This window comes from Lichenostomus cassidix, chromosome 1Aa, assembly GCF_008360975.1.
Source record: "Lichenostomus cassidix isolate B80296 chromosome 1Aa, HeHo_3.0, whole genome shotgun sequence".
NCBI classification, from domain to species: Eukaryota; Metazoa; Chordata; class Aves; order Passeriformes; family Meliphagidae; genus Lichenostomus; species Lichenostomus cassidix.
Genome location: NC_139480.1, coordinates 50,618,027 through 50,645,396, shown reverse-complemented (window position 1 = coordinate 50,645,396; position 27,370 = coordinate 50,618,027). Strand labels below are relative to the sequence as shown.

Here is a 27,370-nt window from a genome sequence, read left to right as displayed (position 1 = left end):
TTCCTGTGCTCAGCATTTCCACCTGAAAACAAGCTTGGTAAATGATTCCTTTGCATTCTCCTTACCTTGCCTCCACAGGCTTCCCAGTCTGGTGTGTTTACAGTAACTCCTCGCTGCATCCTTAGTCAATTCTTCCACGTGTTATAAAAGAAATAAAAGTTTTCCAAACAGACAAATAATTCTGATTAACTATGAATGGCTGGATCCCAGGGGTGTTCCTATGGTGCAATTATCAATTCCCTCTTTGCTGTAGTAGAAGAGCACCTCTTTAAAATTTGTCAGATTATGCTGCTGCAGTAATTTAGTGCTCTGCAGGCAAATCCCATGCCTCTGCCTCACCCACCTCCATCCAACCTACTGTAGTGGTCCATCTTACAGCTGGGATCTTAGGGCAAAGCACAATAACAAATTGCCCAACGTTGTTTGGTGAACAAACCAGCAACCCCTATGCTGGGTTAACCTCAGAAACAGCTCCCTGAAGCTGTTGAGTCTCATAAAGCCCAGGATATGTGCTTACAGCCACAATAGCTGTGTTTCAGCACTTGCATTTTTAATGATGCTGCTCTGCTGGAGTGGTGCTTCTTACAGCTCACACTGTGCCCCTGGTCAGCAATTCTCCTGCAAGCCAAAGGGTTTATGAGCACTAGATAACCACAACCTGGGCCCCCCAGTCTCCATTCTCCTATCTCCAGTCCCCATTCCCTCTATCAAGAGTTAGATTGTCTTTTTAACTACACAAAGGCAGCTGTGCTGGCTCTTCCATCCTCTTATTCTCCACTACAAATCTTCAGGAGAAAGTTGTTACTGATGTGTCTGCTGAAAGCTTCATTTGAGGAACAACTTCTCTTCCTGCGTGCTCCAATGCTTCTTTTTCTCTTTTTATCTTTCATAGGAGGACATTTCTAAAGGAACTTAATTTCAGGAACCTTCTCCCCTGGCCTCCCCAGATCAGGATGTTCAGCCCAACCCTTATCCCTGGTTTACAGAATACTCAAGAATTACATTCCCTCACAACCTCCTCCTGTATTTGCTTCCTTTATAAGGACAGACATTTAAATATTCACCAGGAAAAGATAACTATATGTTGTGGAAGCCAGAAACAAGTGGAGTTTCAGTTTCTGCTTCAGTGAGTTTTTACACAAAGCTCAGGTGAGAAAGAGAAAAAACAAAACACAGAATAAGCCTGAAAAAGATGAAAACAGCCTATATATAGGAGCATATATATTGGTCCTTTTGCTCAACCACATAAATGTGCATGCTGTTTCTGTCACAAAACCCCAGAATTAATTTCAGTAAAAATGGTCACAGAACCAAAATTCAGCATTTGACTTCTTCCATTTTCCCAAAGAAAATGTTTGGAGTTACCTTGGGGTTTTAAATAAAAACCCCATTAAAAGGTTTTATGCAAATTCAGGAGCAGAGATTCTCTTCTTTCCTCCAAAATGCTTGTTCAAGCTTTTAATTTGGGGAAATTTTAGTCTTTACATTTGTTTTGTTCTTCATGCACGCTTAGTACATTTTAGCAAAAATCCTTTTGTCTAATGATTAAAAAAAACAGGCCATGTTTCTTCTTAAAAATCTCACGGACCCCAGATTACCTCTGGAGTGTTGTAGGAGGTTAAATTTAATTCCATCCTTATGACTTGCATCAATTGGCAAGGCAGCTATTTCTGCTGTACATTTTCCTTCTTTCCAATGTCATTATTTGTTGTTTTGTAATGTGGGAGGATCTATCCATCCTACCTAATTCTGAACCAGCCCTCTGCTGTGCTAAGTGTTGCACAAACACAAAAGAAACCCACGGCTTTTTCCCTGAGCATGCAGGGCTGTGAGACAGTGATGAGGAGCTCAATAACCACCGCCAGAGCACAGGGAGCAGCTGCTGGGCCAAACTCAAGGATTTTGGGGGGTGTCAACAGAGCTGATGGCCTTAATGTGACTTTGGAGAGAAGAAATGTAAAGGTAATTGTGGGTTTGATTTGGAACCTATTGGAAGGTGAAGGTGGCATGTAGTGAAAAAGTGCAAAGGTTTTCATCAGAAATAGTAATATTAGCAGAAAAACAGTGTCAGGAAAATAACAGAGACTGTTACCATGCTGCCCGTTTCACTTTAACTCTGCTACTGCCGAAGGAAATGTTGTTCCTCTGATTAGCTCAGGCATGTTGTAATTATTTCAAGAGTTGCCATGAGGATGCAACATCAGCACATTATGAATCTGACACCTTATCTGAACCAGTATGGATAAGATAAATCTTAATATCTAGAGGTCAAAATCACTACTAGTAGCAATAGCTGAAGGTTTCTCTGCATCAAAGAGTCAGAACAGGCTCAGCAAAATCCCAGTTAAACCCTAGGATTATACAGATGACGTGTAACTAGGAAGTGTAGTGTGGTCTAGGTAATTTTCATGCAAGTGTGTATAATTCTGAAGATATTAGCTCTCTGGGCTCCCAGTGCCCCAACATGTACACTGCTTTCCTTGCTGATAAGCTGAGAAGCTACTCTGATATGGCAGACAGCAGAGAGAGCGTCTGTATTTATATCCTGCTGGAGTAGTACTTCAGAGCTTGTGGGAATGCTTGCAAAATTTGCAGGTCAGCATTTCACAGTAATGAGTAGATGAAAACTGTAAACCACTCTCAAGTTATGAGATCTGCCCTCCACAAGAGTTAATAGTTAGTTTTGTTAAAAAACAAAACAAAACAAAACAAAGGAAAAAAACACCCAAGAAAAACAACACTACAAGAGTTTTTTACTTCACAGGTGTGTTAGTGCAATCCACTGATGCTTTCCTAAATTTGAAAGGGATGCTAAGGTTCAAGGCAGCAGATTGGAACAAATATCTGCTGGGAGATAGCAGCAAGCCTCAATTTGGGAGAACATGAGCAATGAACAGCAAAATAGTTACACAATGGGTAAAAACAATCCTGACCTTTTTGAAATTGAGACTATGGCAATTGATATGATCACGCATGGAAATGTCAAGGGACACCCTGTGCTGGACATGGCTCTACAACAACAGACTTATGAGATCCTTTGCTCTTCTTCTACACCTGTGCTCCTGGCAATGGATACTCCCCAAGCTGCAGAAGCAGCTGACAATGGAATGTCCTTGCTGATGCTTAGAAGGCGCTCAGAATATTAGTGCTTCCAACCCATCCCAACAGGATGTTCCAAAGCTATGAGAAGACTAGAATACTACCAAAAATCAAAAAATCAACCAAACAAAACCAAAAAAACAAACAAAACCAAAACCCCAACCAAAAAAACCAGAAATTAAAAAAAGTAATATAGCTATACTCACTCTGTAAGGCAAAGTAAGCTGTTTCAAGTGATGCTCCCAAAAGATATGCTAAATTAAGAGGAAACACTCAGGAGCTTCATATGCTGCCTTCACCCTGGTGAATCAGGCCCAATCTGTTTGCTTATTTATTCCCCTGATTTATAGACCATCTCCTCCGTGGCAGCAGTGTGTTTATTTACACATACAACAACATAAATTCTAATAAATTCCATAAAACCTGGAGAACAAACAAAGCTTAAGAAAAAACCCCAAACCTCTAGCTAAAGCTAAACATCTTGTGTTGTATTCTGAGTTACTACTCTGGGACTATTGTGAGCTCCAGGGTTTTTAGCAGAGATGACTGATAAAAATAAAGCAACGCAAGAATTTTTTGGAAGGCATTGAAATAAAGGTCAATGGACAGCTTCTTGAAAGCACATATGTGATTTAGAAAATAAAGACTTACTTTGAAAGACACCTAGGTGCAGAATATTATCAGCATTTAGCATCTCATTCTAGTGAAAACATTGGAGATTAAATACTTCTCCTCTTGGGCGGTCTGGGTCCAAAAAGGCTTTTTGGCCTTTCAAAGTCCTTTAGTTTTAAGACTTTAGGTCTAAATTAGTTTTATAATTAAGTTTTAGGTGCCGCAGTCATTTGGATTGTGTAAAATTTTGTTGGAAAACCTAAATGCCTAAATTACAAATCTGAACAGTGGGAAATGAATGTCTCTTGACACTGAACGAGGCTGCAGGCCTGAAGGTCACATTCGCTGATCCTGAAGCAAGCTAAGTGTTTCTGCTCTGCTAAGGGCCTCAAGACCACTTGTCCAAGGAAGAAATTTTCAAAGGCACAGAGAACTCCAAAATCCACAGTGTTGTTTGATACGGGTTAGGAGGTGAATTTTGAATAATGTATATTAATAAGAAACTTGGCTTTCTCAAAGGGGAGAGAGTCTTCCAAATCACACAAACCACATCTTCCAGCTTCAATCTGTTGTTAAGGAGGAGTTTTAATTATGAGTTTACTTATCTCTTCACTAAAGTTACAGGAGAGTTCTCTCTAAATCTCTTGGAGAGCAGGATAGTTTTGTGACAACTAGCAGTAAAGGAGGAAACCTATTGCAATGCTTTACTATCCTTACTGCTAGAATTTCTCTAATGCTATCTTGCTTTCTGTCTGATTCTGTGAGTATCAGACTTCTTGTGTCGAAAGGGAAGGAACTGAGCCAAATCAGCTCTCACTATACAAGACAGATGCAGTATGAGCTGTGTGCAAACCTTCAGGGAAGGTTCTGGTGAAGAGCTCTGCACTGTGAACTTATGCTCAGTGTGTCAACTTAGGGGTGAACAGCTGATATTGCTGAGTGTGGGCTGAATGACTTGGTCACCAGCAACCCCAGCAGTCCTGGGGTTTAGGAAATGTGATTTAGTTCAGATAACTAGGGAAGTATACTTGAATGCAGTGTCTGAAAGATGTGCTGGGTTTGAACTTGTTCTAGTCAAACAATTAATGAAGAAGAAAAAAATATACATCATCATTTCGGGAAAGATGAGGAAACTGATTGTATTGCTTGAAACAGATTCAAAATTTTTAAAGCGTGAATATGCTTTAACCAACAGAAAATATTAGGTTACGTGATTATGATATATTTGAACAGGGAACATAATTTGTTAGATGCCTTGAATTAAACTCTTATTTTGGCTAATAAATACATAATGCTTATGTAAAGTATTGTTAGTAGGGAAGCTGTTTGCTTTAGGAACATAATTACTGTTTCTAAGCTGCCATTCAGTGAAGGTTATCAAATCTAAACAAAGTCTATGGTCCTGGAGATTTTCTAAAAGCACTGTTGGAATTTGTCACCTAGGGTGGTACACATGACTGCAGCTCTTGAGGCTGGCTCCCAGACACCTCTGAGTGAAGTGGAAGGATTATTTCGTGGACTTGGCAAACGATTCTTTTGTTTATACAGCTCAGCAGGATATTTGCTTTCTCCACAATGGCAGGACACTGTGGATTCATGTTCAGTTTGTGATCTGCTGTAACTCCCACCTCCTTTCCTACAGAACTGCTGGATTTCTCTGTTCTGTATTCATTCATACTCCACACATGACTGTTCAGTTCCATGTAGTTTCTTCCCTCATACCCTGTTCTTTTGCCTCCCATTTTGCCATGTGTTCACTAATTTTTTGGAAACTGTGCCTTTCTAGCAAAATGCAGCAGGGTACTGCAAAGAACTGTGGAGCTCTTGGGTGTCATCAAATTGTTTTTCTCCTCCTGCCCTAAAAAATAGACTGTCTCATTTGTCAGGAGTGGGATCAGGAGAGAACAGATGTCTTTATTGTCAGGATTGGACTACTTCTGGCCCTTAGGAAAGTCCACAGAAGAGGCTGGGGATAGGAAGAATTAGAAAGATATCTTTGTTCACACTCTGTGGGCAGAGTCAAGGCACGAGGTGGTTTCCTGCCACAGACAGCAATGGCTATTGCCTGTGGCCTCTCTGTTTGTTTTAGCAGGTCCAGAGATCTGCAGATCTGATCTGGCCATTTCTGTTACCTATTTAACCTGATAGCTTTGCAATTTACCTCCCCAGTAGACTGAGCATCTGCTACCACAAGGGAAAGAAAAGCAGCAGGAAGAAAAACACACACAAAAAATCCCCTAACAGCCCCTCAACCTTAAATTGGTCTGAGGAACACTGGAAAGGGTTTGAAGTCTTTCACCCTCCTGACCATTCCATCCAAACTATTTCCTTGTTTTTCAGTTCACATATCTACAGTTTTCCAGGCTCAGAAGATATTTGTGAGGGAAGTGGGGAAAATCACTGTCAATCCAGTTGGCATGAAGAAAACGACCCAGGAAGACAAGTCTCCAAGTATCTTGAGACAGTACTGAGATGGAAAGAGGTTATAAATAAGGAAATGGGAGAGAATGGCTTATTAAGAATTCTGTCCTGTGCTTCCATGGAGAAGGACCATATTCCTGGCACTGAGGAGATGGCTTGCCTGCTGCTGCCATACCTCTTCTCTAAATGTGTGATCACTTCTGTGAAGACATGCAGCCCTGCGAGTGCTCAGTGCCACATTGCCATCCACACAGCATGTGCAGATGAGATGCAGCAGATTATGGGCTCACCATTGGTGCCAAAGCCACCTGCAAACACTTTTTTTTTTTTAAGAATGAAAGTTTTATCTCAGATCAAGCAGAATGTTACATTGTGGAGTTCAACTTGTCACTTTTCAGAAAAAAAACCCAAAACAAAACTGCGAAATAAACAAACCAAGAATCTTTCCAAACAAGAGAAATTTTTGGAAAAAAGAAAAAAGTCCAAAGTTTGGTTCACAAAATGCCAAAACACACTGCTTCAGCTTTCCACTTCTGTGATTATTTTCTCAAGTTATTTGGTGGACAGAGAAGTGCAACTGAATCAACAGGGAAAAATAAGAGAAGGCACAAATGAAAAATATCTCTGTCCTACAGAGATTATTTTCTCCTTATAAATTGCTTACTTTGGGGGCAGACAGCAACTTCCCTGTCAGACCCAGCTTGCCCCAACTTTTTTACTCCTAAGGCAGCATTTTGCCTTTCCCTACTACTCTCAAACACCTCTTTCTTGTGGCAAGATGTTGGAGTAGATACAATCCTAAACCATCACAGGTCTTACTGTTTTCTTTATCTGTCCCTTTTCTCTGATTTTTCTTCCACTGGATCTATTTCCTACCTACATACATTTTTTCACCAACTGCAAAAACACCCTTTCCTTCTCTCTTCCCCTCTCTATCTGCTCTTTTTTTTTTCCCTGGCCCTCTTTCCTACAGTCCTGTGATTTTATAAAGAAGTCTCAGTACTACATCTTTTAATCGTGGTGCTGTTCTGCTCTCTCCTAAGTTCTTTCAGCAGCTCACTGCAAAACAGTGAAGGTCATCAACAGAGTCTCACCACCTTTTTAGACAATGGCAGAAGTATTTCTATCTCCATACTGGGGATACTGCAACTGCTGTATAACAAAATCACATTTATTAGGCTCAGTTGCTCTGTGACTGATTTATCACATAGGTCTGTGTCATTCTCCATTTTTGCCAAGGGATGAATCTCCACTTCATAGGAGATATTCCTCAATGATGCTAAGTTGGGAAATGTCAATATACAGGAGAAGAAAGCAATGCTACAGGGACAAGTGGCCAACCTTAAGGACTGAAATAACAGAAACAGGATGACAGTCACTACTTTAAACTACACAATCATGAGCCTGGGGACTGATACGAATTTCTACTTCAGAGAGGAGTTTGTCAATTGGAAACAATGCATTAAAAGCAACCTAAAATGAAAGCTTTTCATTAAAGAAAAAGGAGTACATTTTTCTCTGGAAAAAGATAATTTATATGAAAAAATTAGCTTGTTGACTCGTATTTCTTTCTAAGAGAATTTGATTAACAGTGATTCTTTAGGTAAATATTCTGACTGCAGTAAAAATAGCACTTTCCATCAAAACTTTTCAATGATAAATTTACCAGACTGGGAGATGTCATTACATCATTAAATCAACTATTTATCTCATTTTATTGGGAAAGGGGCAAAATATCTTTTCTAACTTTGTGAGTAACTTTCTGGCCACAAAGAATGTGATGATGGGCCATGGAAGGCTTCCACAAAAGCTTCTCAAAGAGTTCTTTCATAACTTCAAGGTCAGAGAGTAGTGGCTTTAGCAAAATTGACCCTGAGCCCAGACAGCTGGACTTCAAGGAAAGTTTAGGATGAGCTCTGGGCAATTGCAGCTTTTTCCATTTCCACCACACAGATGCCCATTTCTCTCTTAGACTCTTAAAATCCTGTTTTTTCTTATCCTTTTACTTTTGTCTTTTTTTCCCCCTGAAGTGGTGCAGCTCACCCTTTTCCTTAAAATCCTCTTAATTTTCATTCCTTTTGCCAAATAAAAGAGCATTATGTCCAGGGGAACAGAAGAAGATAGTCTCTGAGCCTGTTCTGTGAAGCAGACCACAAGAGATGGGTCAGTTCCATTGATCCTGCAAGCTGCACTGCAGAATTTTGTAAAATCCTGACACACATTACAGCTCACAGAGGGCTGAGGGGAGTAGAAGGGTACATCAAAAGCAGCTCAGAGGTGGATGGCTCACAGGGCATCTCTCTATTTCTTTGTGAGAAGTCCCAGGTAGACCAGTGATACTGGCATCACTTCCCTGTGCTCCTTTCAGATAATCCACTAGCCAGACTCCACAGTTCTCCCTTCTGCCTCTCCCTGTAAGTCACGTCACAGAGCCCTGCCCAAGACCTGTTTGAGCTGCTTGTGAACAGCACATTGCTCAAGGTCGACCAATTCACCACACTTGACTGATATTGCCCAGAAGCTCTTTGAACTGTAAGGTTAAGGGAGGAAATTTTGGAGTGGAAATGTCTCAGATGGATGCGTCGCAGTACAGATGAAATCTGTCTTTGAGTAAAAGGTATTATTTGCATACCCTTCTGAACTCTTCAGTCCTTATTGAATTACTGATCCTTTCCTCCCTCGAGGCTCTTTCATTTTGGTGCTGAATTCCAGAAATTCAATAGCCAAGCCATTCCCATTAATATACTGTCTCTCTCCTTAACTGTGTTTCCTACACATCTCTATAAATAGATTTAGGCACTACACTTTCACTGTGTTCTTTAAAGCTGTGAAATTCTGTTACCATAGAGATTTTTTAAAAAATATTTAGCCATGAAAGTACCAATATTAGACTGTAGGTTCTTTGGGGCAGGGAATTCCTTTCTGTCTGTGTATTGTCCTTAGCCAGACATATTGTAAACAATAGATATTCTACAGGTAGATCTGTTTTACAACCTTTTTCATGGCCATGAATATTTTCTGTCCTCTGAGCCTCTTTTACTCAAAGGTAAATTAATCCTTTCTATGTCTAATGGGTAAACAGGTGGTTAGCTTTTGCATCTTTGCTATTTCACCAGGCCCTTTTCTTATTAGAAGAACTGAGCCTTTGTCTGCATGGATGTTTTCTTTGCTTCTGTGAGAATTAGATCCAGAATAACCCATTTTGCTTCCACTTAGCACTGGTCTAATCTGAATGATGTAGGGATTTGCATACATTTACCCTCGGTGCTGTGAAAACCACTGCTATCATGTGCCTCTAGCACGGCAGGTCTCAAGGGAGCCGGAAGACATCTACATTATTAAGACTAAATTGAACATTGACTTCAATTGCTTCATCTTAATAAACCCTCCACTAAGCACAAGGAGAGCCTTTATCAAGCTTGAGTTTGCTCTTAACTTCTGAAAGCAAAAGAAATAACTATGTTCACCCCCTTTTTAGCCTCTTCCCTTTGAGGGGATGCTGGGAGGGTATCTCCATAAGCTTTCAGAGGACTCAGAAGTCAAATGAATCATTCTGTAGGTGTAAAGTTGGAAATCATCCTGTGTTTTAGAAGAAAACGTAATCAACGGGGTTTTAAACAAAGGAGACACCACAGAAGCAAAGCTTGTCACACCATGTCAGCATCTGACTGGTCTCATGTGTTGTGACTTAAAATGCTCTGAGGCTCGGGTGGTGGATGGGGAAAGGACAAGTGAAAGAATAACTTTGCTGCTCCGCTAAGCTCAGTGACTCTAATGAAGCATTTTGTTGCAAGGGATGGAGCTGTTGAAGGGGAAATGTGCAATATGTGCAATACCCAAACTTAGTGGGATTGGTGGCAGCTACATTTTCAAGCAGCTGGAAAGTGCTTAAGTCCTGAACAAGTTCAGAAAGCACAGGGGACTGGCTTGCTTTCTTCTAGTCCCAATTACAGCTCTCCTGCCACAGCAGAGTTGGATGTATGTAGCCTTCTCTGGCTCTAGAGAAGCCTTGAGTTGGTCTAATTGGAGAGCCTCTTAGGTTGGGTCATGAATTAGTGGTTCAGGTTGCTCAGAGATTCACCAGCAAAGGTATCAGAACAAGCAGGTTTAATATGAAAGTTAGAGCACAATGAAGTTCATTGTCAAGGTTCATTCTTGACTACTTACTAGATGGTTAAAGCACACAGAGAAAAGTCAGACTGAAATGTAAAATCAATCAATCTAGAAGGAAAATCACCCAGAAGTGCTGTATGTGAAGGATGGGGATGGGAAAAAGGTAAGGATGGGAAAGTGTAAGAATAAAAAGGAATAAGGGAGACCCTCACATTGAGTCAGGAGGTTCATAGTGGATCCTCTTGCCAAACTTGGCCACAAACTTAGCTGCAGAATTGACTAATGGTTTAGACTGAAAGGTTTCAACAGCATTTAAACCTAACAGCACTTAATCAATAGCATAATTTAAACAACTTAACAAAAGATTCTATAGAATTTACTTAAGCATAACAGCAACTCACTTATAGATGTAACTTACCAATCTAATGTACTTAAGAATCCAAGAGAGCAACATTCATACTACATTTGCTATAGCATATTCACACTCACATGCACACAAAACTCAGGGACTATGTGCAAAGTATATATATGTGAAAAATTCCCCTCAGGTTGTGAGGTACTTACAATGGATGCCTTTGCAACTTCTCAGCATCTCAACAGGTGAAGGGTTGAGCCTTGAGGAATCGTGGTGTCAGCCCAGGCTCTGTCATCAGCAGTCCTCTGAGTACAGCAGACTTGAAAGTTTGTGAGCTTGGGAAGCCGCACTCAGGTGGAGATTGTTGGTCGCAGCTGCTGCAGGGCAGGAGAGTTCCAAGGGTATCACTTAGGACCACTGTTTATACGTTTGCAAGAGAATTGACTCTAGTTGTAATGATTTTCCATCCTGGTTGTAGCTCGGGCCAGTAACTTGCTTTGGAAGTTCAAATATGTTGTTATTCAGGCAAGAAAAATAAGTTTCTAGGGGTGTTTGTTAAAAAACAAGAGCTCATTAGATAGCTCAAGTTTCTGGGAGCAGACACAGTTTCTGAGAAGCTCAAGAGGAACTTAACTCAGGTGCTGTTGTTCAAGGCTGAGGTCTAAGGAGCTGAGTTCATAATGTAGTGTGGGGGATGTACCACTCCAGGCTGTGACTGACATGTATCAGCAGATGCACCCACTGAAATGTTATATTTCTTCACAAAAAAGGTTCAACAGATGCAGTGGCAGCATGCACAGCTCCATTGTGCCCTGGCAAAGGACTTTGCTGCAGCCTTTGCTCTGAGGATGAGAAATGGCTGTGAGTATGCAGATTAGGGCTCTATACATAAATAAACCGAGGGGCACAGAGGTTAAGGCTTGTGGGTAGCAAGGAAGATTGCTTGAGAGGTAGGCACAGGACTGAGATGTGGCTTCTCATCACCCTGGAGTCCTTCCAGTCAAAAGTGAGAGATGGATGGTCTCAATTCCCTCCTGGAGGTACTGTCTTTCTAGTCATTGATTACAGAGTGATTTTAAGGCAATAATAGTCCAGGCTTTAGGGAGCACAGTCAGGCATCTAACTACCAGGGGGATGAATCTGCGCCTGGGAGGGAAGAATATCATCAGTCCAATCTTACCTTCTGTCTGCCTATTTGCCTGTTTTACAAGGAACCAATATTAGTTGTTCTACACAGCAAAACTATCAGAAGTGATGTGCTTATTCTGTCTCACTTGCTTTAGGTCTTTCTTTTCCTTCCCCTTGCTTTTTTCCCCCCTTCTTTATATCTGTTCCTGTTATATACTATGCAATTTCTTTCGTACTCTACTGTTTTTGTATTTAATCTGACTTCCCTGTGATACAAAACTATTTGAACATATTTCTCTCAACAGCTTACCTCTAGCAACCTGTCTAGTTGGGCTGATTTTTTGTTGTCTTCTGCATTTTCTATTTCCAGCTCTCTTTTGCTGCTCTATTGTCTATTGTCTTTGTTTACTTTGTTTACTCCATCAGTTTCACCTCCTCCTCAGTTCAGATCCACTCCTCAAATAAAATAATAAAAATCCCTTTTCTTGATTGGGATGACACATGTTTACAAATACATGCAGAAGAGGGCCAAGGCCCTTCAGATGAGATGATTGTCACTCTGCTTCCCAGCTTCAGAGAAAAAAATGTGATGGACCTTTTCATCACAACACTTTACTCCTTTCCCCCAAGTCCAGAGAGCACCCAGGGAAATGTGGCAAATGATGTTAAGGTCTCCTGAGAGATGTGAGCCATTCAGCAGGAACAGGTGGCATTTCCCACAGTTAGGAATCAGTATTAAGGAGAGCAGAACAATCTCTTCTCCACAAGCCTGCCATCCCAAGGTGACAGTGTAACTGCAGAACCACTGGATACGGTTAGTTCCTGTGGCTGAACCCAAGACTTGGCTAACATATGGACAGGAGAGAGGAAAATGCGAGTCTTCAGTCCCAGGTGATGCAGATTCTGGGCACCTTCTCCTCCTTGTTCTGGTTTCTTGAGGACAAGTATGCCGCAGGCTCCATCTGGTTCTGTAATAAAGGATAAATTATTAAAATAAATAAAATATTGATGAGATGTTCTATAAAACAGAGGGCCTTTAAAGTATTGATTAAGAATTGAGAAAGTCATAATGAGTTTTATCTGCAGAAATAATTGGGAAATAATTTTTGTGTAGTATCTCTCTTCGTGGAACAGGTAAAAGGCAATTTTTAATTCCTGGACTTGACTGTCAACTATATAGTTTATACACTATCCAAACAAAAATTTTACAAGGTCATTGTCTTTTCCATCCAAGAGCCTTGTGGCATCTCATAAACAGTAATAAAACCAGTTTCACAATAGCATTAATAACTAATCAGCACTATAGTAAGGACAGGACTAAGTAGGAAGATCCACTTTCCACATTCTGCAGTGTATGTTTCACCCAATAGCTTTTAAAAACACATAGCATCAAGAGAGAAAGATATGTAAAGGCAAAAATCCTTATCTCTTAAATAGTTAAAAGCAACTAAATAGTTCTTCCTTAGATAAAGAATAAATACCAAGTACTGGTTTTGGATTAGCAAGGTATAAGCTGTTCTGGGTTGTTTACTCAGAGTCAGTTGAAATACACAAGCTTAGTAATAGCTATAAAATTGCCAAATGTATATGGTAATTTTGGTATTCATGCAATCCTTGTAAGCTAGTCCTAGTGGAAAACTCATCAGGCTGGTGTATTCAGGTACCTGAAAACTGGTATCATGTGCTTCCCTCTGTTGGGATATAACTTCTCTGGAGCTTCCCTTGTCATGGCTTTGTGTCACAGGAAAGCACCACATTCTCTGAGCCAGCACCTGCACAAATCCTTTCCAGACTCCCATCATGCAGGCAACTTATCCTCAGGCTCAGCTATTTGGGACATGTTGCAACAAAAATGAGTTATGGGTAGACCCAATTCTTCCAGTTGTCTTTTTGCCCCTTCTGTTCCATGGGTCCTCTACAGCTTTTGGAGAAAGGCACCTTCAGGGAGTGAGTCAGTCTTACCTAAGATCTAAATCAAAAGCTTGGCACTTGTAGAGGGTGATTCAGACCTTAGCTGGGCTGAATCACTTCCCTAGCTGTCTGTCAATCTGACCAGCTGGCTAAGTCTCCCAACTGTGGTGCCTCTGAACTGCCTCCAGATTGGCTTCCTTTGAGCTTGGTTAGTCCCACAGTTAATCAAAACATCACCTATAAAATCCTGCAGTTTTATTTTGCCTCACGCCCAAAGCTTACTCGTTTGCCTGTGAAGAACTTGACTTTGTATACCCCACCAAGGATTCCTGATTCTTTACTTCTACTGCTGAGGTTTTCCAGCTGCCTCATTCATCTGCAGAACCATGGAGGAACTAGTTCTCTTAGTAGGTTTCAGTCAAATAATTCTCTAAGGTATTTCCGGTTGAATAGGTTATTACTTCAGTTAATGACCCACTCTTGCCCTGTCTGGTAGATCCATGGCAAGCCCTGCCAATTTTTTGTATATTTCTTAATATTGTGGTGATTCCCAGAACAACAGTTCTTTTCTAGGATCCACAAAATAAGCAGAGGCCCAACCTCTCCCTGATTTAAAACTGACTAGCTATGAACCTGATGTCACTGCACCCATTCATAACATGTCAGAATTTACTTCACCCTCTTCATAATTCATTAGCTCCTGTCTAGGGTCACTATCCAGTAATCTATTAGACCAGCTCTTAATAGTTGCATTAAATACCTTCTTTATAACTTGAAATGGGATAGTCCATAAAGCAAGGTCTCAGATTTAGAGGAAACAACAGGTAATACAACACTCCTGATATCTTGGTGTGGAGAAGTGAAGATCCATATAGTAGGATAGGTATGTACAGTTAGGGTTGTCTTTTTTTAGGGTGGCAAAGCCTGGGGCACAGATCCATGAAAGTATTTCCACTGCAAACACTGAACATTGCAGTGCCTGCCTTTCAAACCCTTCATTCCTGATTTAACTACACTTTGGAGGGTTGGGTGCTAAGGAACGGAATTCACTACAGCCAGCATGCTGAGAAGAGAGCTACTTAAATTAGCCAATAGGAGAAAACAACAGGAGGGATGAGTTTTAAATCACGTCTCTCTTGGGGATTGAATGCCTTAATTTGACTTCATGGAGATTAGTTTGCAGGCTGCATGCCTATGCAGGGAGGAAAGTGTTTGAAGGCTCTTTAGCAAAGGCATGACGAAGCCCAATCTTTAGAAAACAGGAGTAAAAAAATCAAACTGGAAGTGCATGTTTTAAAGAATCAGGATAATTAACTGCTGAATTAGCTTATCAAGAGATGTAACACATTTTCCACCTACTGAGTGGCATCTTGCATTCTGAATTTCTCTGTCAACACTGAAAGAAACTGAAATGCATGTGTATGGTTCAGGAATTACTGGGTGATAATGTTTGTCAGGAGCTTAGTGCATATCACCATAATCTACCATCTCCTGTCTTTTAAACAGATTAATCTGCTTTTACCAGGGCTAAATTTGGCCTCACTCCTGTTCCTGAGTGCTCAGTGATGTTTTGACGTAGAATAATGTGAGTTAGAGATTGTATCAGCTTGTCTTGTCATCTCTCCACAGCTGTTGTAGGATTGTCCTTTATTTTTCTGTTCATTGGTACTTTGACATGGGCTTTTATAATGTATGAACTGTTTCTATAGTTTCCCTTGGGATTATTCAAGACTCTCTTAGAGCTCATTAACAGATAATTTTCAACATATGAATTGTCCTTCAAATCCTCTGCTCACTTACCTGTCATTTCTTTAAAGTCACTCCCCCTGTGGATCCAGCTCTCCCTCTCTATTTGCTGTTTATTTTTTTGGTTAGATACACACTAGTCATAGAAGTGTACCACCTGAAGCTTTGAGTTATGTGATGTAGAGGATCAGGAAAATTAGCCATGCTGGGTGGATGTTGCTTTCCCCACAGTTTAACCAAACTCTGTATGCTGGGGCACACATTTAGGACAAAATGAACCCCATCAAAACCTACAGCCTGATTTTGGCCAAATTAGATCTTTTAATCTTTCCTGCATGATTGCATAACCTCAGGTGGAAATAACTTGTAATCACATTGGCTTTTCTCTTCAGTGCATTGCATTGCAGACTCGTAACTCATTTATTCATTGCCACCATCCATCTCTCACCAGTCAGCTCTTCAAGTATTTCCCTTTCCTCAAAAAAAAATTTAGTTTCAGATGAGTTTTCCCCTGTGTGCATTTTCCCAGGCTGAATCTAATTTTGTTTTATTTTCAAACTCTATATCTTTCTCAGCTTTGACAGTTACGGGGCAAGTACAAGAAGCTACATGGAATTAAATGCAATCTACACTACTTCTCTGTTCTCCTTGGGATTTGCAACACTTCCTGGTTTTGCATCACCTGTGAATGTAATTAACTCAATCTTTCTTTTGGATCAGAGTTATAACAGCTCAGTGAAGAAATGGCCGTAGTGAGATCTGAATAGATTTAATCTCTCAACTAAAGGAGGGATTTTCTTTCTAATAAATTATTTTAGCAGCATGTTTATTTATGTGAGATTCTTAGGCGTGTTTTTATGTCACACAACATTTTCTGAGTGAACTGAGGGCAAACTTTCTTCCTTTTTTTCCCCACTAATTTTGCCTTGAAGTGAGAAGCGATTAGATTTGCAAGCCTGATGCACACTGTAAAATGCCATAATGATCATTTCTTGTGACTTTGTTATCAGATTTGTGCTTTCAGGGTTGTTGGTTTGTTGTTTTTTTTTAATTTCTCCCTGAAGGGGAGGGTGGGTACAATGTCAGTGATGCCAGTAGCTAGTCCTGCAGTCATCCCCTGTGACACCAGCTGTGCTGTGACCAAAGCCACCAGCAGCCTGCTTTGGCAGAGATGCTGCTGAGCTGCCGTGTCAGAGCCAGCAGAGGGAGCAAAAAACTTTGTGTTCAGGAGCCGCGTTTAGGGTTTTACTCATTATCATCTGTTGAAGTGAAAACTTTTCCTTTTTACTCTCAGAGGAATATTTTTCTTGCTCTTCTGCCTATACTAAAATCGTCTCACCTACAAACTTCCTGCTCCTTCCATAGGACTGTCCAAACCTATGGTCTGTGGGAGCAACATGAAATGGAAGGAGTGCTGCAGTACTAGTGGTAAATCTGATATTGCAGCTGCTATGGAGCAAAAATACACGGAGATTGGGAAAGATGATGCCTGAGCATATTGCAATGTTCAGCACCACCTCTGAGGTTCTCTTTGATGTTTCTTAGAACTCTGTGTGCACCAGCAGTAATAAGGGAGCTGAGCAGTGCTGGAGATTGCTGGGATCCTTCTCCACACGCTGGATGTCCAGTGTCTGGGGACAAAGGCAGCCTGGCAGTGCAGCACTGGGCAGCAAACTGAGTGAAGGTCCTGTGCTTATGCTTGGTCACACAGCCACGACAGCCTGGATTTGATCTTGTGCTCCCTCTTGTGCATGTTGCAGCCCCTTTTTTAACATTTTAGACAGCTCTTTGAGCCAAGGGTCACCTTGCTGCCTTGCTGGGTAGTGCTGAAGGCAGCAGGGCCCCTATACCTAATGTGGAAATAATTATTATAATTAAAAGCATCCAATCACCAGTTTGGTTACCTTCACAGGAGGTCAGCCTCTGAGCCCAAGATTCATGATGGTCTTGCAACTAAGTAAAGTCATATACTGAATAAAGATCTGACCTTTGTTAACCTTGTGAGAGCTGGTGACTTCTACTCGTTATGTGGCATGAGGCAAACACAAATACTTTTTCTCTAAACTTTTCAAAAAGTTCATTAAAGGACCATGAAGGCATGCCTGGTAAAATGCAGGATGTATAGAACCCTGCAAATAATTACTTTAAAGTTTGTTATTTCCCATTCAGAATTCTGGATGCAAATACTTTCTCTCCATTCTACTAAATGCCATATGCTATTGATTGGAGCCATAAACATAACAACTGGTCTAAACAGAACTGAACAAACCCTTGGGATTCCCTCATAAATGAAATTGCAAAATTTTGTCACAGAATTAAGGAAAGCCAAACATTGGATTAATACATTAAGACACAATTTTGTGCCTGGATATGTTCATGGTGGAAGGAAAACTGGTAGAGTTTAGGGAAGTTGACATTAGTTAAAATAGATATGCCTTGAAGGGTATCCAAGAGAAAATCTGGCCTCCTTTATGAAAGGAGGATAGGATGTCATAATAATACTGAACAAGGCTGTTTGCTTTCTGGTGACAATTTCCACTGTTCAAATGAACTTTTAAACCTCTCATGAACTCAGCAAGGATTTTAAAAATGACCAAAAGAAGACATCTAGAACCAAGGCGCTGAGTCCTGACTGCAAATTCAGGTACCTAAGCCAGGTAAATGCCTATTTGATTACAGATAACCATCATCATCCACTAAAAATATTCTTTTCTATTTCTGCAAGGCTCTGCAAAATGGCCCAGAAAAAGGTAGGATGAGGTAGAGATCTCTATATTTAGTTTTAATTTCTTTGGTTTTGTCACTGCTTTTCTGTTTTTCTCAGGATGACCCACTTCTCCTTTGCTGAAGAGGTGTATAAGGTAGGGTATAAAATGAAGACTGAAGAGTGCTAAGAGAGAAGAATGGTAAATGCCAGTCAAGCATGGCAGATAGACATTACTGACACAGAACCTGTATGGAATAACCTAGTCCCTAAACACAGAGCCAGCAGTAGAAATAGCAAATGTGAAGTGAAATCCAAATGTAATAAAATTTTTGGCATTTTTCTTGCATGTGGGCTTTAAAAAATATGCATATGCCCCACTTCAAGAAAAAACTACATTAAATGTGTCACAACCTTCAGCTTTTCAGAACACACTTAAAGGATGGAACTGAATGAACACGGTCAAAGTACAGAGCACTTGGCACAGAAGCAATTAAGATAGGTTTTCCTTCGTTTCTAAAAATGTGAAATGTGTGAGAAAATAGGAAAGTCAACACTTTAACCTCCACAGTCCACCTGGAAAGCACTGCAAAAATTTAAGTTGTATTATTAATAAAATTGATCTAAGCTAGATCATGAGTGTACAAAATCAAATCAATGAGATGAAAATTTCTGCAGCCAGTCTGAACTCTGCATTTATAGGAATCCGAATGGAGAAAGTTGAGGATAAGTGCAATCATACCTAAGACATCTAGAACTCTTGATGGAGTAATTGCAAAGAGAAGAAATGAGAAATAGTAGTAGCTTCTAGCCATTGCCAAACAGAGCCAAAGCTTGTTTCCTAACTTGGTCTAGTCCTAATCTTATTGGAGATAAATAGCGTTACTAGAGATAAAAAATAACACAGGAGAAATACAATAATAAAATCATAGAATCATAGAATAGTTTGGGTTGGAAGGGACCTTTAAAGGCCACCTATTCCAACGCCCCTCCAAGGGACATCTTCAACTACATCAGGTTCCTCAGAGCCCCATCCAACCTGACCTTAATTGTTTCCATCCACCTCTCTGGGCAACCTGTTCTGGTTCAGCTCCAGTACCACTTGGAGCTTCAGGATTCAGAAATTATCAGATTCAAAGCCAGCAAATCACTACCTGTGGCCCTGAGTGTGGAACTACATGGTCTGGCCACAGCCATTAGCTCTTGTAGGTTTTCTGGGTTGGTGTCTGTCACCTTTCACAGCCTTGTACTTTGGACTGGTGAGAGTGGTTTTTAAAAACCTATGGTATGGGCCACCAAATGGAATTTAATGGGATGAGGATTTCATTCACTCTGTCTGCATTGTGCTCACAAGACTGACAAGTGCTGAGTAACCCTGCTTGAGTAAGCTTTGATAGTGGGTGTCAGAAATGAGCTTGCCAAATAAAAGCACACCTTTGTGGTGAGTGTTTCACACAGATGCATTCAAGCAATGAGAGTCTCACTGCCTGATTCCACAAGGTATTTAAGTTAATTAAGACCTTATTCCCACTGATGTTAATGGAAATCAGGTTCTTATGAGAGGACAAGGCTCTCCTTTCCTGCTGTTGTGGAATATGGAAAAACGATGGAAAGGGTTTGGCAATGATGGTTTTGAAATGATTTCCTGTGCCCTGTATCTGTAAAACTACTGAAGGTCTTCCTGAGGCTCTGCTCTGTGACAGAACAGATGTGTGGCTGCTCTTGCCCCCCAGACACAGACCATGAGACACAGGGAAGAGCTGTGGCACACAGTGAGCCATCCCCACTCCCTGACACTCAGGCTGACAAAACCCCTTTCATATGAGCTCCAAGATACTTGTCAGGAAGCTGTGTTTGGACTCCTGAGACCTGGAAGATCAAAGCCATGCAGTGCAGGTGAGAGCCAGGCTGCAGTATGACTGGCACAAGCTAATGTCTGGATGGGCAACCAGGTGCAGCTCTGGGCTGCAAAGTCTGATTTTGGAATCTAAATTCTTCAGTATCTAAAATATGTCTTTGTATCCCAGCACGTAGCAAAATACTGGCACTGATGAATCTCTGATGTTTATATCCCTTCTGGGTGTCACTTTTATGATTATTTTCCTGTGCAAACCTTTTCTCCTTTCAGCAATAAGTCTCTCACCTCTCCAGGCCCTTGGGCTGCCTATGTGTGTTGGACAGTTAAAATCTCTGTCAGTCTTCTGCCTTCTAACCTTTGCTTTGGAGTGTCACAGCAGCCAAGCAACAGCCCCTGTGATTTAAGCTTTACCACTTGCTTAAAATTCACATGGGGTAAACCTAGTCACAATGAAAGGTTTTCTCTTCAAATATATTCAAATATTTAAAGCCACCATTGCAGCTAAACTTCCCAAAGTTCTGAAATATGTAATTCCAGTTGACTGAAATGATTTAAACAGACTGTGCTTTGGAAATGTGGCCCATAAGCTTTTAAAGAATTAGAAATCACTACAAAGCCATGGAGTCTCACATGCACATCAACTCACTCATGTGCTCAACCAAGCCTACCTGACCAAGGGAAAGGAAAATTCAGAAAAGCTTTGGAAGTTTGTTCTTAGAGCTGGTATAGGAAGTGATGAAAGGGAGGCAAAACAGAAAGCCCATGGTGTAGCTTAAAGCACGTATTAAAACCTGCCTCTGATTCCTGCAAGAAGTTCAGTGAACATCACCATCCACTGCTCAGCTACTCTCTCAAGAGCTGAAAACCAAGTACTCTAAAGCCAGGAGGAAGCAGAAGGCTACAAGGATTATTTACCTTAACTAGACTTTCTAATTTCCATAATTTCTGCTGCTTAGAGAACTGACCTCTGACTCTTTTTCTTTACCAGGATTCAGAGTCATTATCTCTGCAATTAAAGCAGTTACAGAGGTACATTTGAAATGCAGGTTCTTTTGAATTATTGCTAATAGAAATATTGAGGAGCTCTGTTAGCTTTGATCTCTTATCGCATTGTGCACAGAGCTCACTCTTGTATCTCTCTCCCTCCCTCTCCCTCTCCAGGCATGGCTGCTTCCAGCATCTCTATGTGTAATCAGACATGTCACACCTCCACAGAGGTAAATTGGGTTTATGTAAAAAGGAAAATTAAATTAAAACTGGTTAGGAATTAATTGTGACTGCCTTGGATTAATCTATTATCCTATTGTTGGCACATCAGGGCAAAATATCAGCTAACCCAGTTTTTGGTGTGCGAGGAGGGAGCACATTCACCTGCACATAAAGAGGTAGCAGCAACTTCTTGGAGAGATGTTATTTACTTTTATGAAGTTGTTTGGTTTTTTTAATAGTAAAATGTGTTGCATCAGCTGATCCTTTTAACAGCAAAATCTGTCATTTCACTTATGGAAGGATGTACCACATTGCATATATGTCAGCGAAAGGGCTTGATAAATTGTACACCTGACAAACCCATGTGAATTTAGATACAGTGGTCAACATGCCTAAGCCAATGAGTTAATTATCTCCACTAAAAGTAAAAACCTCCAAATCATAGGTTATAGTAAGTAGGCAAAAGAGAAATAATGCTCCATCAAAAGTGTTATGAACAAAAAGGAGAATGCCTTCTTTTTGACAACATGGTTGCTGCAAAAGCAAATTATTTTATCTTCATAAGGGCATCTCCTTTCTATGCCATGGCCAGGGTCTTTATGACACAGTTTGTAATGACAAATGAAAAATTGTCACTTCATGGGGAAATGTAACAGCTCAAGGGAAACTCAAATTCACAACTAGATATCATAATATTTGGTGAAGTAACGAGAAAATGAAGTCAATAAACAGTGCTTAGGGTGAAAATTCTTAAAACTTAAGGCCAGCCTTACTGCTTTAATTTGAGCTTCATGTGTTCAATGTATCCCATTTTGGAAACTCAGAATCCTGACAGGAAAAAAGTCATAGTCCCTTGGGTTAAACGTATTTTCCAGAGTTTAATCCCTTTGACCTAGTTTATGTGGTCTTAAAAAAGTCACCTTTCCAGGCATCAACTTCCACATCTGAAAAGCAGATTTGATGTGCTTGCAGTGACACCACAAGCATGAATTCACTGCCATGTCCCTGGCTTGCTCCAGATATCATCGCCACATAAATTCAGAGCTCTGCCTGAAATACTGTTGTTACTCTGCTTATGGCAACAGAAGCCACTTCCTCAGCCTCTTGTATCCATAAGCAGCCAGATCAGAACAGGGATTTTAGGGTGGTGGGAAGAGCCCTGTGCTCAGAGTGACTGACTGCTGAGCAGTGATTTAGAAGGACTGTCTCAATTACAGCTGAAGCACAACCTCCACCCCTTCCAGGTGACTGAATTACCAGAGCATGGTGAGTGGCAGAATATCAGCACAGAACTTTTCTGTAATTAGTGAGGATATAATAGAATAAAGCAGCCTTTATTCATGACAGACAATAGGGAGACAGTTTTGTTCTAGGGAGAAGATAAGTCTCTCTTTTTTTCACATAGGAAAATGACATTTTAGCTGCAGCCTTTAGTCTGGAAACAATAGTCTATAGCAATGAGAAATAAGAAAATGATTCTATGGAATGTCTTCAAAATTCTCTGCTGCCCAACTGAAATTGTTACATAAAGCTTGGGAAAGCAAGACAGGAAGAAGCTACTGAAATGTGAGAATACAATTTAATGATATTTAGAACAAATATAAGAGGTCATACTGTAGATATCTCACCCATGTAGTCCCAGCTACTGATAATCTCTAGCTCTCTAATCGTTGAGTGTGGAGGTAACCACACAGTCCACCTTTGGCAAATGAATTCTTTGAGTGTATATTGATGGGATTAGAAGCTTTGAACTGGTTGTAAAAAGATGCTTAGAAATTTGTAGGTATACAAAGTTGTAAGGTATAAGAGTTTGGTCTTACGGTTTATCAGTTGTACTGCTGACATTATTTCCTGAATGTGTATTTTATATATTTATATAAATGCTGACTGGCATTTAAGTACCTGCCATTAATAAATCAACAAAACATTTCAATCCTGTTCTATCTTAACAACTGTGCAATTCTTCCCCACTACAGCAGATGTCTTGTGACTGGGGCATTTATTATAAACAAAAATTACAATCTGCATAGATAAATAAGGGTTAGTTCTTGCAACTGAAGAACATTTGTCTTTAAAGAAAATCAGTCAATTAAATCTGAATAAACTGAACTACAACAAGAATGGAATGAACCTCTTACTAAAGTCTGGTTGTACATTGATGTAGTTACCCAAATTTAAAAGAATATTATAGACTTTGCTTTGAATCTGACTGAGCTAAACTTGAATGTGATTGGGACAAATTAACTTTGGATACAGTCCCAGAAAAGAGTCAAAATTGAATTAGGGTCTCATACCTGATTAAAACAGATTTAATGTCACCCTTGAAAAGAAGAGAAAAAGAGCTGGCCTCTGTGGTTAGCTGAAAGAGATGAAGATACTGATCCATTGATGGGCCTCAGTAACCTCAAACTAAACTTTTTGATATTATCAAAATAGTGCAGACCAAAAGTTAGGGAAAGTTCCCCTTTAGGACACCAACTGTGTTATATTCTTGGTTCTTTGCCACATCAGGTCACATGTGATACTGATCTTGGCCAAGGGGAATAAGTAGAAAGAATGGATGAAATTAGAAGGGGCTAATGACACAACTCATTTTGAGATCAGTTCAGATCAGCTGAGGGGACTGGATCAGCATTTTTTGACCAGAGGCAATCAGGATATCTGCTAGAAGAAGGTAATTAGACATCCTAGAATCATGAGTTGCCCAGCTGGAAGCTAATGAGTTATGGAACCCAAATGAAGGAGAAAGAGAGCCTAATTAGGCTAAATAGGAATTCCTGGAGGAGCAGGGAAATGTCAAGGAGTAGACAGAAAAAACTTCTTCCAGTGCTTTTTAACCAATTTTTAAAACCAAAATAATTGGGGCGGTTTTTAAGCATAATTATTTCTACTTTTATTGCAAAATTGAAATCACCTTCTCTTTCTGTTTCCCTCACCTTCTCTGTCCAAGTCAGTGCTCTCTTCTTAAAACAAAAGGTTTGTCAGTAGTTTTCCAGCTGGAGAACACACACTCTCTTACCATGAAGGTTTGCTGCACAGGGTATGGAAGCAGGAAGGAGAGTATTGCTGGCAGTATCACCAAGGTGTGACTCTCCTTGAGCACACAAATATGAACTTCATTACCCCTGAAGGGGTCCCATACTAAACCATGAAAGACATCCGACTTGGAACTATAATTCTGCTCCCATATTTTATAGTGTTCTGGACTCTTACCACACCTGCTCCATCACCATTCACTCCATAAATCTAGACAGCTGTGAAACTTGGAGGAATTTTGATCCAAACGACTTTAAAAGGAGATCCAAGGGCCCAAATAAATCTTTCAGATGTGTGTTGGTTTTTGGACTTGAATCAAAATTACCTCCAGTCCATGCATATATTTAAATAAGGAAGCCTAAAGCAGAAGTCACACTCTTTGGGAATCTGCCCTCCTGTTCTCAAGCTACAGTTTTTTATCAGACAGCCTCATCAACACATGCACAGTGGTTACCTGGGCTGGGACTGCGTGGGAAGAAAGAGGGGAGCTGAGAAGCCTCATGCAATGCTGCTGGCGATGCTTTCAGCTGTGTTGTTGTGTTGTATCAAGCTGAAAGAAGGTTGAGAGACAATGGCAAGAGAGTAGCAGCTGTGTCAACAGACAACACTTGTATTCAAGGATGCTGAGATTTTCAAACTGGTTGCTTAAAGTGAAATATATAAATAAGTGGCCTTGATTCACTTCTTCAGTAGCAGATGTTCCCTTCTATGTGATCTATTTATTTAGTTAGGGTGACTGGAATTAAGAGCTAAAATTTGGTCGGTGACTTTTGAAAGGTCTAGATTTATCATGTAAGACAGAATGGCAGAGCAAATGAGGATGTCTGGTATTCTGTGTGTTACATCCTGTCTAGCTGAGACAGCATCAGGGAACAACCTAGATCAGAAGGGACTCTTGGATGCTGCCTGATCCAAGACCCTGCTCAAGGAAGACCTAGTGTCCAAAGCAGAGCAGGACTAGATCAAACACAAGCCATAATGGGGTGGCTTCTGCTTCCCTTCCCCACAGGCACACTTGTTTCATGCATGCATAGTGCTGTGCTGTGGCTGCTGCCCTGATTTGCAAGGAGTGGAAAAGAGCTTGACTTTTTCAGTGAAACTTGGTGAACAGCACAGACAAATGGCAAAATGACAAAGCTTGCATACAAGAGAAGACAAATCCTTTCTCAGAGATGACCTTGCTAAAAACACAGACATAAGGCAGCCCAAACTGTGAGAAATTTCATGTTGCATATACACCTCCAGATGAGTCTTTAGACATTCTTGACAACAAAATAAAAAAAAACCACCAAAGGGAAAAACTAACAAAAGAAGGTGCCAAGAAAATATTTTGAAATCCACAATGCTCTTGGGGAATGAAGAGGAAGCAAATGCTAAGAGGGACAAAAGAGAAAACTGAGATCATAATTCTGTAACAGGCAAAGCTCATACTGGTAGCCAGGATCTTCCTCCAAGAGATTACAGCCTAACTACATAAAACAGACCAATCCCAGGCTGGCCTTTCAGTGTTTCCTCCCACTGAGATGAAACATTTGGCTGGGCTATCTTCATGGCTACCCTCAGACAGATATTTTGACATTTCTGCTTTCTGTTTCGAAGGTTCAAAGCTGGTGGAGGAGTGATTGCAGCTCTTGGGCCTACCCATGTACCTGGTCCCACTGAACAAAGGAAGAAAGAAGGATATTTTCCCTTGGAAATGGAAAGAAAATATTTTCTATTTTACAGTGGGCTAGTGGAAACAAAAGAAAACTCCACACCTTTTGGTAGATGGGGGTACTCAGCCTATGCTCCTGGATTGGCAGCACAATGATTAAAATTCAGGGTCAGTCATGTTATCCACTTGATGGGATAGTGTTAAGACAGTGGACACTTGTACCGCTGGACTGGACCTCCTGTTTGGATTTGTAGGGAAGACCTGCAGTAAATATAAGAACTGTTCTGTCAGAAAGGTTAGGAAGAATGATAAGAATCTGCTGATGGAGCCAGGAAAGAGATTTGCTCTGCTTTGTGAATATGCAAACTCAACAGGCTGTTCTTCCTTATGGGGATGCTAGTGATGAAAGCATGAAAATCAAGTGTAATTTCTTAGGTGTGCTAAGAAGGAAGAGCAAAGCTCATAGCAGTCATCTTTGATGAGGAAGATATTCTTTTGTGATTTTTCTTCATTATTCTTCCTTGAATTCTGCCCTTAATCTAATCTCTCTCTTTTCCCATGGGTGTTCATCTGTTCATCCTTCTTTGCCTCCCCATCAGTAATCCCATGCAGATCTTGACTGGTCCCATTTCCTCCCCAAGGCTCATGGGCTGAAGCCTGTCTTGGTTGCTCCTCAGCTTACCAAATCCATTCTCTCTTCTGCCTTCACATGTGAGATATCATCAGTATTTCTTGGATGCCCCAGCCCACTGTGTGTACAAACCTGCCAATCCCCCTGACGTGGCTCAGTCACAACGCCCTGTTGGAGTTTCCAAACAGGAAGGAATCCATCCATGAGCTGCAGTGAGAAGAAATGTCAGCCTGGCAGTGGGCTGTTGGAAATCACACGTGGGAAGGAAAAAGTCAAAGCAGAGCTCAGGGCTGGATGACACTGTAGTCTGAACTGCAAAACTGTTCCTACACTTATCCAGCAGGCACCAGCTGTCTCCTGTGGGAGCAATAACACTTCCATGTCTGCCTGGGCTTATAAACTTATATCTGCCCCATCACCAGTCTGCTAAGTGACTATTTGTACACTATTTGCTCCCTGGAAATCACTGTCTTATGTTAGGGAGAGGTCCCTCAATGTCATTTGGCAGATGGGAACATCATGCAAATTGGGCTTCACCCCCATGGATGAACCAGCATTGAGACTGACTTACTTAACATCAGCGATGCAGATAAATACCATACATATTCCAACCTGCAACTTGCTTAATAACTTGGTCTGTTCAGCTTGGACAAAAGGAGACTGAGGGGAGACCTCACTGCAGTTACAACTTCCTCATGAGGGAAAGAGGAGGGGCAGACATTGATCTCTTTGTGGTGCCCAGTGCCAGGGCCTAAGGCAATGGACTGAACTTGTGTCAGGGGAGGTTTAGGTTGGATATGAGAAAAAGGTTCTTCACCCAGAGGATTTTTGGGTACTGGAACAGACTCCCCAGGGATGTGATCACAGCACCAAGCCTGACAGAGTTCAACAAG

The 27,370-nt window shown here is 40.8% G+C and overlaps 1 protein-coding gene and 1 long non-coding RNA gene across 3 annotated transcripts in view; one reads left to right on the top strand and one right to left on the bottom strand.

Annotated features, from left to right (window-relative positions):
• LARGE1 (LARGE xylosyl- and glucuronyltransferase 1) overlaps positions 1-27,370 on the bottom strand; it is a 347,716-nt gene that overhangs the window by 304,963 nt on the left and 15,383 nt on the right. The window contains exon 2 of the mRNA XM_085048913.1: positions 10,810-12,696. The gene's annotated coding sequence lies outside the window, so the exon portion shown is untranslated. The remainder of the gene's footprint in view (positions 1-10,809; positions 12,697-27,370) is intronic.
• On the top strand, positions 8,357-18,390 carry LOC146443830 (uncharacterized). 2 transcript variants are annotated; one of them, XR_014849321.1, is made up of 4 exons: positions 8,357-8,749; positions 11,371-11,461; positions 15,961-16,137; positions 18,210-18,390. It is a non-coding gene; the product is annotated as an uncharacterized LOC146443830 (long non-coding RNA). The 2 variants fall into 2 exon arrangements; XR_014849322.1 differs by lacking the exon at positions 11,371-11,461 and having other exon boundaries at positions 8,359-8,749.